At 47.1% G+C, this 17,809-nt stretch overlaps 1 long non-coding RNA gene across 1 annotated transcript; it reads right to left on the bottom strand.

The window, feature by feature from the left end:
* Positions 1-14,994: 14,994 nt before the first annotated feature.
* Positions 14,995-16,976, bottom strand: LOC110007702 (uncharacterized). Its single transcript, XR_002281782.2, has 2 exons — positions 16,827-16,976; positions 14,995-16,185 (listed from the first exon to the last, which is right to left on the bottom strand). It is a non-coding gene; the product is annotated as an uncharacterized LOC110007702 (long non-coding RNA).
* Between the last annotated feature and the right edge of the window lie 833 nt (positions 16,977-17,809).

A 17,809-nucleotide genomic window follows, 5' to 3' on the forward strand; every position in this document is an offset into this window, starting at 1 on the left:
GATAGCTTCTGGTGAAGGGCGTGGTGATAGCCCTTTGTGAAGCGCACGATGATAGCTTCTGGTGAAGCGCACAGCGATAACTTTTGGTGAAGCACGCGGCGATAGCCCTTTGTGAAGCACGCGATGATAACTTCTTGTGAGGCACGCGGTGATAGCATCCGAAGGACGCAAGGTGATAAGTCATAGCGATAGCAACATTTGGCAGCAAATTCATGAGGCACAGTTGGCAGCGATTCGCATTCGGGCCTCGGGCATGACCCGCCCCGGCCTGGACTTATCACCATCTAAAGACGAGGACTTGGAGCATCATTTCAAACTTGTGAGGGGCATTTTGTGGCACTTCATACTATAAAAGGGGGTAAAACCCCATTTTACTATTTTATCGAAAGATAAAACAATGAAGAGAGTTTTTAGAGAGAGCCAGAGCTTCCATCAAGAGACTTTCGACATGAGTTTCCTGGCCAAAACCCACAGTGTGCAGGCATTCAGGAGATCTCCAGGAAATTTCAACGAGTAGTGAGCCTTCAATGAGCGCTTGCGAACTTCTTCAGAAAGTGCTGAGACCTTCTGTGCAGGGAATAGGGAGCTTCACAGGGGTTAACCGAAACTCTAGCAAAACTGTAAGGACAGTGGTTCGTTGCCAGAGTTCCAGTGATCTTTCGGTCGTTCTGTGGTTGCCGACAGGTTGCAGAGAGGCCAGGGGACTCTGACGATTCTTCTAGTTATTGAAAGAGAACAAGAAGGAGCTGCAGTGAGCTCATCGGAAACACAGTGAAATTCTGGCAAGTTGAGGCATGTGAAGAAGGGAGAAGGGAAACCTGCTGGGTCACAGGGGAATTTCTACAGGAATTCTGATGGTTTTTGTTAACTTCAATAATCGGTGGGAGAGAGGGAAAATCCTGGTAAGGGTTTCTTGGAGAGTAAGAGCGAGTTCTCGACGAGGAGAGGAAATGCTGATAGGGGAAAGAACAAGGTCAGATGGTGGTTCTCGGCAGATGGAGAAGTGTTTCCGGCAAGGAGAGGAAGCGTCGGTAGGGGAAAGAACAGGGTTAGATGGGGATTCCTGAAGGACGGAGGTGAGTTTTCAGCGAAACCCGAAGGATTGCAGGGGAGGCGAAAGGTCGTGAGAAAGTTGACCGTCACAGAGGGGTGATAGTTGGGGAAACCGAAGAGGGGTGAGGGTAGGTTAATGCCCCCTGGGAATTGGGGACTGTGGGAACTGAAACACGACAAGGGCATGCACGACATTAAGTCGCATGTAGTGCTGCCTTCGCACGGTGTTAAGCTTCTCGCAGCGACAATCATGCTCGGTAGCATGCCGCTCGTGGAAATGGTCGCTCGTGGTGTTGGCCTGCCCATAGTGATGGTAGAACACGGCATTGAGTTGCGCACGACGATGGTTGCGCACGGCATTGGGTTGCACGCGACGATGACCATGGACGGTGATATCTCGTGGGGATAAGAGTGATGGAAAACGAGAAGTCTCGATCACTGTGGTTTGTTGGAAGCCAAGTCCTCCAGCACAACAATGAAGTCCATGTTTGTTTGGAGGAAGGGAATCCATCATAGGTCAGCTCCTCGGCAGGGAAGTCTACTTTGTATGTCTGATAGACTCTATCAAAGTATTTGTTCCCTCTCTTGGAAATCAATCATACTTCGTCAAATGAATTGAAGCTGACTCAGAAATGGTTGGTCCTCCTTGGAAGCAAGAGTAACACTTCAACAATAATCCTCTTTTTCTCTGAAGCAAGAGCAACTGTTGATACTATATTTGTAACTTCCTTAATAATGGGTTTTTGCAATAAAAGAAATGAATTTCTTTTGAGTTGGGTTGCTATTTTTCCTTTCTTTTTACTGCATGCACAACATTTTGAGAGCACATCAGGGATAGTACGTCTTTAGGTATCGCCCATTGATAGGGGGCATTGCCTCTTCTCCATCAAAGTTTGCCATTATATAGGCCTCGTTTGGCGTGACCTTTTTTATTATGAAGGGACCTTCCCACTTGGGTTCAAACTTTCCTTTGCGGTGCCCCATGCATGACAATTGGTCTCTTGACTGCTAAGACTAGATCTCAACGAGCGAGCACGCGAACCTTGACAAACTTCTCAAAGGCTCTCTTCAATCTTCCTTGTTGAGCTTGAGGTTCTACTTGGGCTCTAGTCTCTTTTCGTCAAGGGCATCCAACTCTTGATAACGGAGCTTGACCCTCTCACCTTTAGTCATTTCCTGATGTATAGCGACACGGAGTGAGGGTATTTGAACCTCGAGGGGTAAAACTGCCTCACCTCCATAAACAAGGGAAAAAGGAGTAGAGTTTGTAGCATTCCGAGTGGTGGTGTTATAGGTCCACAGAGCTTCAGGAAGCCTCTCATGCTAATTCTTCTTTGACTTCGAAACTGACTTCCGGCGCACCCCGTACAAGGTTTTATTGAATGCCTCAACCGAACCATTGGCTCAAGGGTAGTACATGGTCGAGTACCTCCACTCAAACCGAATTGGTTAACTAAGCGATCAACGTGATGGCTTTTGAACTGAGGGCCATTATCAGAGATTATTCGGTCTGGAATCTCGAACCGGTATATAATGTGGTGACATACGAAGTTGACCACAATGGCCCCTGGAACGTGCTTGAGAGGGACCGCTTTGGTCCACTTGGAAAAGTAATCTGTCACTGCTAGGATGAAGACATGACCCGAAGAAGAAGGAGGGTCGATGGGTCCTACAATGTCCATACTCCACTGGGAAAAGGGCCATGATGTCACTGTAGAATGGAGAGGCTTTGGGGACTGATGAAAGAGGCTTGAGTGCATTTGGCACACCTGACATCTTTTAGCATAGTTTTGGGCATCAGCCACCATTGAAGGCCAGTAATAGTCGAGTCTGTGTATGCGTTCATAGAGCCTATGGCTGGATTGGTGAGCCCACAGATACCTAAATGCACTTCTTTTAGTACTTTATTTGCTTCTAGTGCATCAACACATCTGAGTATAATTCTGTCAAATGATCGGTGAAAGAGAACATCCCCATCGAGAAGGGTGTACTTGGTAGATATCCATCGTATACCGTTGCGTTTCGCCCAATCCTCGAGCAGCCTTCCATGCTTTATGAAGTTCATGATAGGATCCCTCCAGTCTTTGGAGTTGCTTTTAGCTCGTCATTTTATTCTGGCGAATTAGAAGTAGAGGTAGAGGCTTCATCTTCGGGAGATGACACCATGACCTCGGAGAGGTGGTAAGGTATACTTGGGTAGATAAGAGTCAAGGGGAGGATATTGCCTTGTCTTTCCTCTTCTTTGAACATATTCATAGTCATTTGCCCAAGGTCTTCAACATCCTCATGAGACGAGGGTCATGTCTCTCTCATAGGCTTTCGATCATCATCCTTTGACCTTTCTGGTGCTAGAAAGTGTGTGAAATAGTACTTAGCATCAACATAATGAGTCTCAGCTACAGGGAGCGGTCCCTTATCAGCATAGACCATGTGATGTATCCCATCTCGACCGTACTTGAAGCATTGGTGGAGCGTGGAAGGGACCAACCCCTGATCATGAAGCCAAGGGCGGCTGAGCAAGACATTGTAAGATGCATCGCTGTCGATTATGTGAAATTGGGCGTAATCGTTTAGGTCACCGATCTTGAGGTGAAGATGAACTATCCCAGCCGGCTTTTCTCCTGATTGGTTGAACCCTTGCACAATGATGTGGGTAGGAGTGAGGTCGTCAGATCCTAATCCCAGTCGGGTGAGGATCCTTCTTGGGATCAAGTTGATTGCTGACCCTCCATCCAGCATAATCTGATTGATAAGGCAAGCGTATAATTCACCATTCACGAAGAGGGGGCAATTATGAAATTTGCCTCCCAACTGTAGGTCATCTTCGGAAAAGGTGATTACCAAGCACCCACCCAGGATGGCTAGGTCCACCTCAATAGGCTCTACCTCAGTCTGGTATACTTTTGGGTTAGAAAGGGCTTGAACCAGGGCCATACGATAGTCTCTGGACAACATAAAGGTGTCATAGATCTTAGAAGGGCTAAAAGCTTTTCAAATGCCCAATTACGTCATATATCACCTTATCCTCATTAGCCTTTTGTGTTCCTAATCCAGTCACTGGTTTGGGTGGTAGGATAGGTTTAGGAGTAGGTTTTGATTGAGTTTTGATTTGTGACACAGGCCGACTTTGTTGTTTGGTCGGTGCTGTCTGGGCTCACTGGGAGGTAATAGGGATTTGTATTAGGGATGTAGAGGTTTGAGGTTGGGGTTTAGGGAAAAGAGAAGGATCAGGAAACTTGAGGATCTTGAGCTTCTGAGGTGTGGGCTATAGCTTCTTCCCTGATCTTAGGCTCATTTGCCCCATGCTGGATGGTTCTTCCAAGATCTACACGATATGGGAGGCCACCTTGGAACAGGAACTTGAAGATGGCTAGGACTTGGCTTGGGCTGCTAGGGCGTCGGTGACTGACAAGAATCTAGCTGCCTGGGTCAGCATCTTGCTTCTGCTGCGATCTGCTGATGTTGGTGTCTTCGAGCTCTCTGTTTAGAGTGTCGAAGTCTGAGCACTGTCGAACTGCACCTGTGAAATAAATAGAAGAGGAGGGTGGAGAAGAAGGCAAAGTGGAGTTAGAATGTCCTGGGCAACTTTTTACATAGTCGCCAGAATTGGATGTGTGCAAGGGGTATTTTAAGCCTTGCCCTGGCTCTGACTGTTGTGGGGTGCTTTTATCGTCGTCACCCGTATTGGATGAGTCTAGAGCAGCTGATGACTCATAAATGTCCATATGATTGGATGAAGGGATAAGGTGAGTTGCGCTTAGGATGAAGTCCCGTAAGGTCAAACAGTGGAGGAAGGGGCCCGAGGAATTCTTCCTCTACTGGAAGCTGACGAATATGATTTCTTCGTTGAGCTAACCTGGGTGCTCATCTCCTTTTGGATCCCTAGGGAAGTGTTTAGTTCGTCCTATCGAGCTGATGAGTAGCCCTGGCTTCATGCTTCTAGGACTTGAGCCTACTTCGTTCATGGTAGACTTCCTAGGGCTGAGAAGTCGAGTGCTCTGAAGGGTCTAGTGTAGACTCATAGAGGACCTATAGTGGGACTTCCTCTTGGATGGAAGTGATGGCTTGAAAGAATTTCGGGAGAACGACACAAACAATGTGGCCTTTCTGTACCTTCTCAGTGACTATAGCTTTGAACCCAGAGCATTCTGCGAGCTCATGGCCCCATACCTGGAGACATGGGCACCAGAGATTTTCTGTACCTTGGGCAAGAAGCCTAGGTTGCCTGACGGGCTAGAGAGTGACGAGACCCTGCTGGATCATCACCTCAAAGAGGGCCTGCAGAGGGTATAACTCACTTTGCTAGGCTTGTGTCGAGAGGTCTTCTTGCACTGGTGGAGCAGGGACTTGAGGGTGTCCTTCTGGTTTACCATGAAATTCTTGGTGCTGTTGCATCTTCTTTGCCAAGAGCTCGTGGAAGCCAGTGCATTCACTCAGGTCATGGCCTCGTATCAGATGATACGGACACCAGAGGTCCTCAGTTCCTAGAGGCAGGAACTTAGGCTGCCTTGTCGGCTTCGGCGTGATGAGACCTTCTTCAAGCATTACTGAGAATAGTGCACGGAGGACAGCGGGTGTCTTGTCATCCTCTTGGATTGTCACTATGTGGGAAGCCTCAGTTGCCCCGAATGATTTCTTTAGCTCTTCGCGCTTTATCTAGCCCTTGTTAATATGGGCTTCAATAATGTCTTTGAGCGTATAACACTCTTGAGTGGGGTGGCCTACTTTCTTGTGATAGGTGCAGTACCTCTCGTGTGTCTCCTGTCCAGTTTGTTCTGGGGTGTTGACCTTTGGCAGCTGGATCATGTTTTTCTTTAGTAATAATCGAAGCAGCGCAGGAACCCAATCCTTCGTGAAGGGGTACACCTTGTTCTGGTGTTGGATCTAGTAATCACTTCGATTTATATTTTTAGGGGTGGGACTTTGTTAGAAGACCGCTGCTGCTGGCCTCCAGCCTGAGGTGTCTGTGCCTTAGAGTGGTTCAAGGTTTGAGGGGCGGCTTTCTTAGTGTCAGTGACAGCCACACTAATCACTGCTTTTTGCTGGTTTTCCCCGATTGTTGAAGCGAGAATTGCCCTTGCCCTGATCATTTTTCGAGCTAGAGGGCTGCTGACGAGATCCACCATGGTGTTTGGATAGACCTTCTATGCAAACCACTTTAGAGATGAGCTCTGACATTGAGGGTGGATTGGAAGCCTCAACATGCAGGGCAATCTCGTTTAGCATATTCGTATGTAAGTCTGAACTACTTCTCCTTCAGTCATGGGAGTGGCGTAATAGGTTGCCAACTCTCTCCATTGGGCGATGAACTTAACAACTGGTTCACTAGGGTCTTGAGTCAGGGTGAGGAGCTCGATGGTTTCCATGTTTCTCTGGACTTCATAGAAGCGCTGGTAAAACAATTGCTCCATTTGCTTCCATGTGTGTATCGAGTTTGGTAGCAACTGAGCATACCACTGGAAGGCTGGCCCTTCGAGTGTTTCGACGAACTGACGGAGGAGGAGTCGCTCATCAGTTGCCGTCTCTAGACAAGTAGCTTGGAAGTGAGCGGTATGTTGGTGTGGGGAGAGCTTCCCTTTTTTATAGTTCTGAGGAAACAACACCCGGTCGATGTACGAGGGGTATGGCTTTTGGTAGAGCGGTGCCGCTTACATGCCTGGGACTTTATTCTTGAGACTGTGGGTCACCATGGCATCTATATCGGCTTGCGAAATCTTGTGGGGAGCAAAGCTGTCTTGGGAGGCCGGTGGGGGAGCTTGTTCAGGAGCTGTGTCCTCTCCAGGCTAGGAGTTGGCCTCTTGGTGAGGAGGAGAAGCAGGGGACTTGGAGGCCTCCAAGCGATCCATCTTTTTGAGAATGGACTGCATCATTACTTCGAACTTGTTCATCCGCTCTTCTTGGGCATCATCCGGGTCGTTGATCACCATGACACTAACCGTTTCTTTTGGAAAGCCAAAGCCAGGTGAAGTAGTGGACTGCCGGGGTTGGCGAGTTGTACGCGACAAGTCAGTCTGTAGGGGCTCAGCATGCCTTGACTGGACTCGAGCCTTGTATGCTGATCATGTGAGGACCGATTCTTGACGGTCTTAGGACCGTGATTTCTTAGCAGCTCGTTCTTTTGCTGTGACGGTGACCACCGAGCAATCTTGGACTTCTCGCTCAGGTTTGGAATCCAAAGAGGTAAGAAGAGATTGTGAGGCAGGAGGTCATCAAGAGTGATAGCCTCAACTTCCTTGGGGGCCTATCTAGTCAGGAGCTGCAGGCCTCTCTTCTGCTTAATCTTGAGGCTGCAATAGACTTCAGTCCAGAATTGAGCTAGAGATTTGGACTGCCCCATCTTTCTTGAGCACGTGAGGGCTGTGTCTATTAGCTGGGGCAGAGAGTGAGGTCCCAAGACAGAGGGCAATCTAGGCTGCTGCCTTAGAGGCTGTAGGCTTCTATCTTCCATTAGACCTTTGCCCCGAATTCCTTTGTGAGGTCCGGGTGCATGGCTGACATGAAGATTGTACTCTTAGAGAAAACCTTTGAGTACCAGGTCTTGAGGTACTTTCTTGGTGAAGGAAGAGCGACAGAAGAAGGAACTGGTTCACAACTCTGCCAGAGTCAGGATTCGGAAGGAACCTGTGAAGCTGGTGCGTGTTTACCTTTGGAGTTCGCCATCTAGGTGACTTGGGGGTCAGCCTAGGCTCGATTTGCTGGTTTGACCTTAGAAGGCCAAGACCTACGAGCTCGTGTCTGTTAGAGACCAAGTGGGAGCTCATCTCTCAAAGGGTGGAGCTGTGTGCTGAGAGAGACAAAGTGGTCGACCCTGGTGTGCTCGAGTTGGTGCGGAATTGGCGCTGCCCCAAGCTATGGGATGCAGATCCATGATGCGTGCAGGGTTCGGCCTGAGAAGGCCTCTCCTTGGACACAAGCTCAAGGCAGCATGAAAGTTGCCCCCAGCTGTGGCTCGAGTGGTTGGACCACGAGCCATCAGGTGTGTGCGAGAGGTGGAGGCCCCAGGATCTCCACCTCTGTGTGTCGAGCCTCTAGGCATAGAGGTTCGGGGTGGTGAATGAGTATGGGGAGTGGCCTTGCAGCAACCCTCAGAAGCGATGGCAACCTGCTTGCCTTTCGCGAAAGCGGATAGGGCAGTCTTTCGGTGTACCTCAGCAAGATGACTGGGAAAGGACTTGCCAGTAGCAGGGTGCATGTTGTGGGTTCTAGAAAACGTGCTACCAATGCAAAGGGCCTTGGTGGAGGGTCCACCAGGACTAGAAAGTGGGGAGATAAGGACCTTCAAGTCCCTTCTCGCACTAACCTAGGAGAGAACTTAGGAGCCGGACTGTGAGTCCTGACTCAAGAGGAGTGTAAGGAATGAGGCTTGAGAAGCTCGCTTCACTGGGACGGTCACGAGTGTGGGAATGAGAAAATCCCCAACTCGGATGAACGGGGTGAATAACCTAGATGCCATTAATGTAGTACAGAAAGTAAAAGGTGATCCTACTGGAGCAAGAGCGAATCCATGAAGGGGTAATAAGTCCTCAGTGCAGTCGCCAAGCTGGTTAGGTACCTCGATCTTACCTTCTCAGATCTAGGTGATCTGGTGATACGTGTCTTAGGTTCGGAAGACCCGGGACCTGAGACTGCTCTCTCGGGAAACCTCGTTCACAGAACAAGGGCAGGTGCCCAACTGGTGAGAGAAAAATTTTAACATGAGGTGGGGATTGTCTTATTCGGGCTGACTCGCGAGGGTGTCGTCTTAGATCATGACGGAAAGCCCCCCGACTGCTTCAGCTAGTTCGGAGTCACGTCCCTTGATCTGTAATCTCATTACTTTCTGCACAACACTATCATGGTTAACTTGCAAGACAAGTGGGCTGAAGGACCCACCTTTGTCTTAAGGCAATGCACATTCATGAGAAATTAGGATGATGAAGAAGAGAGTTTGAATAAAGAGAGAAAAGAGAAGAGGGTTTGACAAGGGGACAAGACTAACATGATAGCTGAACCAGTACAATGACCGACTCAGAGTGATAGCAAGACGGGCACGGTAACTCAGACCGGCACGACAGCAATACTACTTGAAACCAAGGATGACATGACTATCCTGATCTGGTATGGCAGCACGACGGGAATTGTACTCAAGGCTAGCACGATGGCAATACTACTCGACAACCAGACTGCTATGACAGTGCTAGACTGAGTCTACCCTTCAGTCAAGCGATAATGATGAGAAAAGAGAAGAACAGAAGGGGAGAGACGATGATGAGGGACGGTCCCGATGGTGTTAAGCATCGCCACCACTGCCATGGATTAATAGTGTTACAACCGTTGGACGGAGCTGGACATGCTGCTTATGGCAAAAGGGGTAGGCAGCGAACCTCAGATGACGTTAGGCATCACAGTTGGCAACACGAAAAGACAACACATCCCTCCGCGGGCGGTGATAGGCATCGCCGTTGGCAACACGAGAAGGCAGCACATCCCTTGCAGGCGGCGATAGCTTCGGGTGAGACGCACGATGATAACTTATCGTGAAGCACATGACGCTAGGCGTGGGATGCAAGAGAAGTCTGTGGACAGCGATAGGCATCACTGTTGGCAACACGAGAAGGAAGCACATCCATTGCGGGCGGCGATAGCTTTTGGTGAGGCGCGCAGCGACAGCTTTTCATGAAGCGTACAGTGATAGGCGTGGGACACAAAAGAAGTATGTGGATGGCGATAGGTATTTCCGTGACCCTTCGCGGGTGATGATAGACATCACCATCTGCGATAGGCCTACAACAGGGTGAGACCCCTACAGGCGGCAATTAGCATCACTGTCTGCGCTTACGCGGGACGTTGAGGATACGCCTACGGACAATAAGCAGCGTCGTCTTCAAACCTCATTGAGAGATAGAGACGAATGATGAGAGGGAGAAAGAAGCTCGCGTATGGGGCTGCTATCACCATGCACAACCTGTGAAACCACTGCAGGGGGAAATAAAGGAAGAAGCATGCACGGCATTGCCACTACTGTGCATGGCCTTTGAGAAAAGCTCGGATGAAGAAGAAGAAAGAGAAGAGGAGAGAGAAGAGAGGGAAGAAGAGAAAAGAGATAAAAAGATTTACATTAAGCCTTAGGGTACTGAACCAAAAGTTTCTCTCTCCTTCTCTCTCTCAAGATGTGACCCAACAATGAGAAAAGATGAAAATTTTGTTGAGCAAAGTACGAGTCGATGTACAATAATAGTACGTGATATATAAAGAGTTTTTCCCAAACATGGGTGGATTGATCAAAATTAAACGTAATTGCCAAAAATTGATTAAATAAAATGAAAAAATAGGGTGCAAAATGATAGATTTGCCCCTTCTTAACAATTGGACAAATTTCAGAATAGTCCCTACTGCTGCCCTAGAACGTGCGTGATCTTTCATGGATGATCTGGTGTTGCTCTGGTGCCCACTTGTCCGAAAGATGATTGTTTTCTTGTACGGATCGGCATGACGATCGATTTGATACCAACTTCGAGCCATAAATTATGTTTTTAAGCCACGATCATGTGACTTGAAATTTGGATGAATCTTGTAAACTTCGGATCGATAATGTGCTCGTTTCTTGATGTTTTTTTGTGATTTCTTCACTGGATCCAATTGAGCATGCCGTCACGATCACGTGGCAACAAACACAGCTCGATTTAATGTCCGGACGAGGATTTTGCAACTTTGGAGTTTTAGCCAAAATCTGAAATTCTAGCGTCGGAATTTACACTCACTTCATCGGCTTCATGTATAAAATCCGACCGTTCATCATGTGCGACGTTCGAATCAGTGATTTTTCTACAACTTTCTTCACGAATCGACAACTTCTCTCTAGCTTTCCTTCATGCTCGGGTATTATCACGGGGCGTGCCACCTATGGAAACGCTCATCTCGACGCGAACATGCTCCAACAAGTTTGAGCATGATCCAACCTCGAATGAGTGAGATACGAGCATTGCAAGTCACTATTCGTGACTGCCCCTTTAATGCAGTTTATTTGCAGGGTGGCCGCACAGGAATAGTGTGCAGCTACTCTTGTTTTGATCTTTTACCCGGAACTTCTTCCTGGAGTGTTTGTTTAAGCTAAAATTGACCCTTGAATGTTTTCAATTATGTCAGTTCTAATGGAGGTGGTCCCACAACCGTTTAATGCTCCGAAAGTAGGATTCCTATTATAGGGGTCTTTTTCAGGGTGCTAGAGGCTGATTCTGCCGAAACTGTTTCTCAGTATTCACTGCCTTAGACATTTCAAATGCGACGAAACTTGGCAAAAGACTTTTTGGAGTTCTTATGAAGATCATGACCTATTCTAGGGCCATTATGAGACTGTCGATATTTCCGCTGTCTGTCAGGTTTTAAACAATGATGTAAAAGAAACCCAATCACATCGAAAGAGAGTGAAGACGTTAAAAACCCCTTCTAGTCTAATACAGGTGATGACCCCAAAAGCTACCTGGCTCAATCCAATTTGAGTGATGACCATAAAAGCCCTCTCCCCTATTCTATCTGTAATTCTTTAAACCCTTATTCTCTCAACCCATCTCTCTCTAAACTCACTCTTGAGTGCCCAAACGTTGAGGTCCTTGATGAATAGCTTAAGAGCTGTAATATCAATAAGCCATCAAACGCAAGTGAAGAAGATGGTCGCACAAGCTGCTGGTTTTCTAGTTGTTGTTGACACTCTAGCCTCCAGGTCCAGAAAGAAACCCTGCCCACTCTCGAAGAGTTGATTACGCAATACCCAAACCTGAGACCCAAAATGTCTCGATGGCCTCTCGAGCCCAATCCAAAACAGCAATGGACAGATACAAAAAAGAAAAGTTTATCCTCTTATGAAGCATGCCATATGGTGAGAGTCACTAGAGGGATGGTCAATGTCAGTTAGATCGATTTGAGATCCGGGAAAAAGCTTCAACCACTCATACAAAAACCAAAGCAACCAAGACTCTTGAAATACCTAGGTCCACAACTGATGTCATACCCAAACACTCCATCCAATGCACCAGCTCTCCTTAAATACCCTAAACCACCATTAGTTCCATACACAAACCCATCCCCAACTTTCCTCATAAACCCTCTATAGTCAAACCAACCTCAATTCTATTGCCACCTGTCCCAGCTATGCAACCAAGCCCGCCTGTACCGATTCCACCCATCTCATCTGATGAATCTACACCTACCACTGCTGTGTAATCACGCCAATCTATTCAACCCGTCCCGGCTGCACAATCTAGCCAGTCTGCACTTACTCAACCATACCATCAAAGCCAGTGGCCAACTCAGGAGTCCATGAACCAAATGATGACAAAGTCATGTATGATGTGGTTGGACACCTAATGAGACTCTTTGCCCTATTGAGTGTCTATGACGCTCTCATGTTGTCAGGTGATTACTGCATGGCTCTCATACAAGCTCTCTCCCATCACGAAGTATACGAGACTGAAGTTAAGCAGATTGAAGTGGATCCAACAATCCTTAACAACAATATGGCTGTCACTTTCTTTGAGGACGACCTTCAGTTGGGAGAGAAGTTTCGCAATCGGCCCCTCTTCGTGACTGGCAAGTTGCATTCCCATCCTATTAACCGAATAATGCTCGATGGAGGTTCTGCAGTATACCTCAACCCAAATAGAATTCTCACTCACATAGGGTTGGGGCCTGGTGATCTCACCTCAACAAACCTCACGATCCAGGGGTTCAATCAACCAGGGGAGAAGCTAGCTGACACTATCCATCTTCGTCTCAAAATCGGTGACTTGAACGACTATGCCCAGTTCCATGTGATTGAGACGGATACCTCGTATAACATCTTGCTCGATCGTCCCTGGATGCATGATCAAGGGGGTGGTTCCATCCACACTGCACCAGTGCTTCAAGTACAGCTGGTATGGGAGATAATACACGGTCTATGATGATAAAAGACCTTTTCTCATCATTGAAACTCATTACTCGGATGCGAAGTACTACTTTGCCAACCTAGAATCACCTCAAGAACTAATGACACCTGCATGAGCAGATCCCATGAAGAAGGTGGAGGGGTCTTCTCATGATGATGTAGAGGATGTGGGAAGGACACTCCTCAGCATGTTCCAAGAGGATGAGAGGAATGGCAGAACACTCCCTTTGACTTCGATTCATGCAAATATCCCCTACTCTCCCTTGGAGGAGCCACCCGGATGCCATGAGGGGCAAACCGCATCCCCCATTCTCCCAACTTCAGAGTCACACCTAGTGACGACCGAGTCGGAACCCGGTGCAAAGAATGGGGAAGTAATGGACATTGACACTACCACGGTCACTTACATGCTAGATTACCAAAAAGTCCTATGTATTGCTATCTCCCTCCTAAAGGCAGACGCATCACGCTGAATCATTGAGGCTAACCAAGCCAACCACAAGGTCTTATGCATCCCAACCTCCTTAAGAGGGGAGGACAACATTTACCTTACCCAAAGGTCAGCTTACATGTGTGATTCACAAAAGGTCTTGCACATTCTGGACTCCTTGACTAAAAAGGATCTGATTAACGTGGTTACAAATGGGACTTCCTCATCACCAGCTCAAGCCTTTAGCAATGTTCCACTTCCTCAGCTTGACCACTTAGATCGGGCAACTATTGGTAATCTAAAGAAGCAAGCTCAAGAACTTCTTGGTTTATTGGAGGTCATTAGAAAAGGGAAAACTAGGCTAGAAGAGGTCCCCTTGAAATTTACAGCTTCGAAACCATTGCTGGGGTTTCATTTCATAGACTCAAGATCCTGAGGTGCTTGGGGCCACTAAAGGACCACCCTACAAAGACGCTAAGGTGCTACCATAATGGGGTCTTTATAGTCACCAAGCCCATCAAATCATGAGGAAGATGGATTATGAGCCCACGACCAATCAAGGACTAAAAGACGACAGAGGGACGATTTCTCCATTCAAAGCCATTGAGGTATCTACTGCTCAACATGACACAAGAACAAGGATGGGATATTCCAAAATCTCTAACCCAATGTGAAGTCTGTCATACAATCAGTATGGTGGCCCTTCCGATTCATCACCCCCATATTCTAAACCTTCAGCCCCATCTCCTTCATTCATGAACCTCCCCTCTCTCGATATGATGTTCACTAAGCTACCCAAGCTCCTCAAGATCCTTCCCTCTCATCTTCTAAGCCCTTTCCCTTTGACCCAAGTCTTACGGTCTTAGAGGCAAGACCTTAAAACATGCTCTCAGGTCTTGGTGTACGACCCTAAAATACACTACCATTACGGTCTTGGAGGCACAACCCTAAATACGCCCTCAGGATACGACCTTAAAACACACTACCATTTCAGTCTTGGAGGCATGACCCTAAACGCACCCTCAGGTCTTGGTGTACGAACTTAAAACACACTACCATATGGTCTTGGAGGCAAGACCTTAAACTTGCCTTCAGGTCTTAGTGTATGACCTTAAAATACACTACTATTACGGTCCCGATGACATGACCCTAAAGTTATCTCCCCAAAAGACGGACATTACGAAAACCCGAAAGGGTGTCATGGGTAAGAAAGTCAAAAGAAAATAAAGGAAAAGAAAAATAATGGGGAACGGTAGCACCATAAGCTAACGTGGGTAAAAAACATCAAAAATAAAAAACAGGCTTGATGAAAACCCAAAAAGGCATCGTGAGTAAAAATGAAAAACGACATAGATGGTATAAAATCCATGAGCAAAGCGCTACAAAAAAGATCTCACGAGGTTTTAGGAAAAAAAAAAATGGCGCACACTCAAAGGGCTTGAACGAAGACCCGAAAGGGTGTTTAAATCAAAGACATGTAAGGTGTAGACATGTCCACAAAAGAGACTCTCAACAGCTCACCACTCTCAAGGAGACAGCGATCGAAGAGTACCATGGAAATAAGAAAAACAAGACACCCAAGGTCATGAAGGAAAGAAAAGAGATGAGGTTTAAAGTAAGAGGGAAAAGGCTTCCATTCCATCACAAAATAGACGTTACAAGTTGGAGTCCCGCAATCTCGAAAATGCCTTTTTAAGAGAGAAACATGCATTCTCAAACCACGGCCTAAAGCCTTACATTGAGATTAAAAACAAGAAAGGTGAACAAAAAAGCAAAAAAAAAAAAAATGGGGTCCCAATGGCAAGGAAAGCACAACGAAACAAGAGTGATTTGTCAATCACTCCTTGTGAGAGCCAATCTCGGTGAATACGCGTTGCCTAATGCCCAGCCTATCTTTGAGAAAGCCTGCATCCCTAGCTAACAAGGGGAATGCACCTGATTCCTAGTCCGTTGGTGGGAGATCACCCATTTCCTCGTGAACCCGAGATAATAAGGCCTCTGTCTCAGCAATATGATGTCTAAGGACGATCATACTAGCCTCATTGTCACAAAGTGAAATCCCACCAAGCGCAGCATCCTCCCCTTCCTTCAGTGAATGGGCCTCGACGGTTGGGTGAAAGCCTTCCTTGTATGCCAATTCACCCTTCAACTTCTCCAGAAGACCTTCTGCGTAGCCAAAGATGGAGGGTTGATTCGAGTAAAAATCAAGCAAAATACCAATGGATGGATTCGTCGTCGGGAAAATCAGCCTTTCCAGTTTCAAGATCTATCCCGCCTCTTGAGCGAATTCCCCCATAATATTCTTGAGCTTAGAAGCCTCAAGAACTCCAAAGGCCGTCAAATTTGTCACGGTCCTCTCTAAAAGATCAAGAAGTTGTATCAACTCCTCGAGTGAGGATTTTCCAAGGAGACAGTGAACGACCTTTTAGGAGCTCTTTCCCATATTCCAACACGCCAATGTTAGCACTCAGGTAATTTAACCCCCTGTGTGGAAAAGAGGATCCTTAGCTGCTCAGAAACAATGCCCCTGCGAGTAAACCAGGGGGGCGTAAAGAGAACCCGACCAGAGTAGGGTAACATCCTCGTTCCACTCTCTGACTATGGTGGTTGAGACGAAGACGATGGTTCATTCGGATTGATGTTAGTCGCATGCCCGAGTTCCTCCTCAACCACTGCCACAGGTGGTTCATCATCAACAATGATAATGGCACCCTCTGGGGTATCATTGCCTACAGGGTTTCTCATCCGTAGGCCACAAGCAGCCCTAGCTACACGACGTGTGGCCATCGAGGCACATCATCTGAAGAGCCACGAGAAAGGACAAAGTCCCAAATAGGTCAGAGGTGTGTAAAAAGCTTTTAGAAAAGCAAAACAAGGAAGATACAGGGCCTGGCAAACTTTAGCAGAACCTCCCCAGTAAAATTGGACTTTTGACAAAGAAGGTCCCTAAACAATTCAAGGTACGCTGGAGGATGCTCAGGGAACTGAACTGTGGGACATAACCAAGCCAGACGAACCCCAGCAGAGCCTCCTGCCATCCAGGTGAATTCCATGCAGAAGTGCTCAAAAAGCATTAAAAGTGCCTAAAAAGTGTTGAAAGTGCCTTAAAAGCATTGAAAGTGCTCAAAAAGCGTTAAAAGAACTCCAAAGCATTTAAAATGCTTGAAAAGTACATAAAATACTTTAAAAACACCTAAAATGCTAAAAAAGAACTTAAAACGTACAAAAGCACTTAAAATGCTTAAAAAGCGCTAAAAATTCTTAAAAGTCATTAAAAGTGCCAATTAAGTGTTAAAAATGCTCAAGGGAATGCTAAGATTCTTGATGAGCACAAGAAATACTTCAATGCTAAAGGAGAAGCATTAAGGTGCTAAAATAAGCATCTAAAGTGCTAAGGAAGCATGGGAAGAATAAAAAGAAGCATGGGAGGAAATGGCTTACCAAACTCCCGAGTACTGGATGCCCCCGCCATCGACCTTGCCTCACAAGGAGAAAGCCCTTTTAAAAGCCCTCAAAAGCTCACTTTCTCACTCTAGAAAGCTCCCCCACTTTCTCTTACTTCAATTTTAAAAATGAGTGAGAATGACAAAAAGTGAGCCCGCTCCCACTCTTATATCCTCACTTTCAAAAAGGTGCTTTTTCACCTTTCCTCCATACCCCGTACAAATCCCATATTCCAACCCAATCCATTAATACCTTTGTGTCATTTCAAGAAAAGAAAGAGAACACTTTGGGAAGGGATTAAGCAAAAGGACACATTTTCCCTTGAAAATCCTTCTTTACCCAAAATTTGACAAGGGGTGAAATAGTCAATGGGGGTCAAACGACGTCAGAATCAATCAAAACCGGCGCCAAGACATGCAAAAAATTGGCCAAACAGGAAGGGGCTCACTTGCCTACGAAAATGGGCTCCGGATCTGGCAGTTAGGGCCAACGGACACCACGTTTTCTCTCTTCTCTCTCCTTATAAATGGGCCGGGTTGAGCCTACGGCCCGAACATAAATGGACCGGGTTGAGAGTACAGCCCGAAGCCCAGCCTGAGCTCTCTTTCTATATCTCACACACGTGTCCACGGGCACGCCTGTCACCCTCTCCTCTTTGCGTTCAGGCCGAGCCAAGCTCCTGCCCGAGCCCGAGCCTGAGCCTGAGCCCGAGGCCATGTGTTCGCCTCTCTCTCTCATGCTCACGCATGCATATGCCTCTTCCACACTTGCGTGTGACCGTTTCTCTCTTGCGTGCGTGCGTACGTGCATGTGCAGCCCTCTTTCTCACACGCATGTGGTCCCTTTTCTCTCGCACATGTTCGCCGCTATCCTCACATGCGTCGAAATCTTTCTGTCAACCGTCCTCTCATTTTTCTCTCTCTCCTCCACACCTCATGTACGTGCCTCACCCCTTGCGTGCGCATTTCTACCATGCACAC

Source organism: Amborella trichopoda, chromosome 12 (genome assembly GCF_054954075.1).
Source record: "Amborella trichopoda isolate Santa Cruz 75 chromosome 12, AtrichopodaSantaCruz75HAP2 v2.0, whole genome shotgun sequence".
NCBI classification, from domain to species: Eukaryota; Viridiplantae; Streptophyta; class Magnoliopsida; order Amborellales; family Amborellaceae; genus Amborella; species Amborella trichopoda.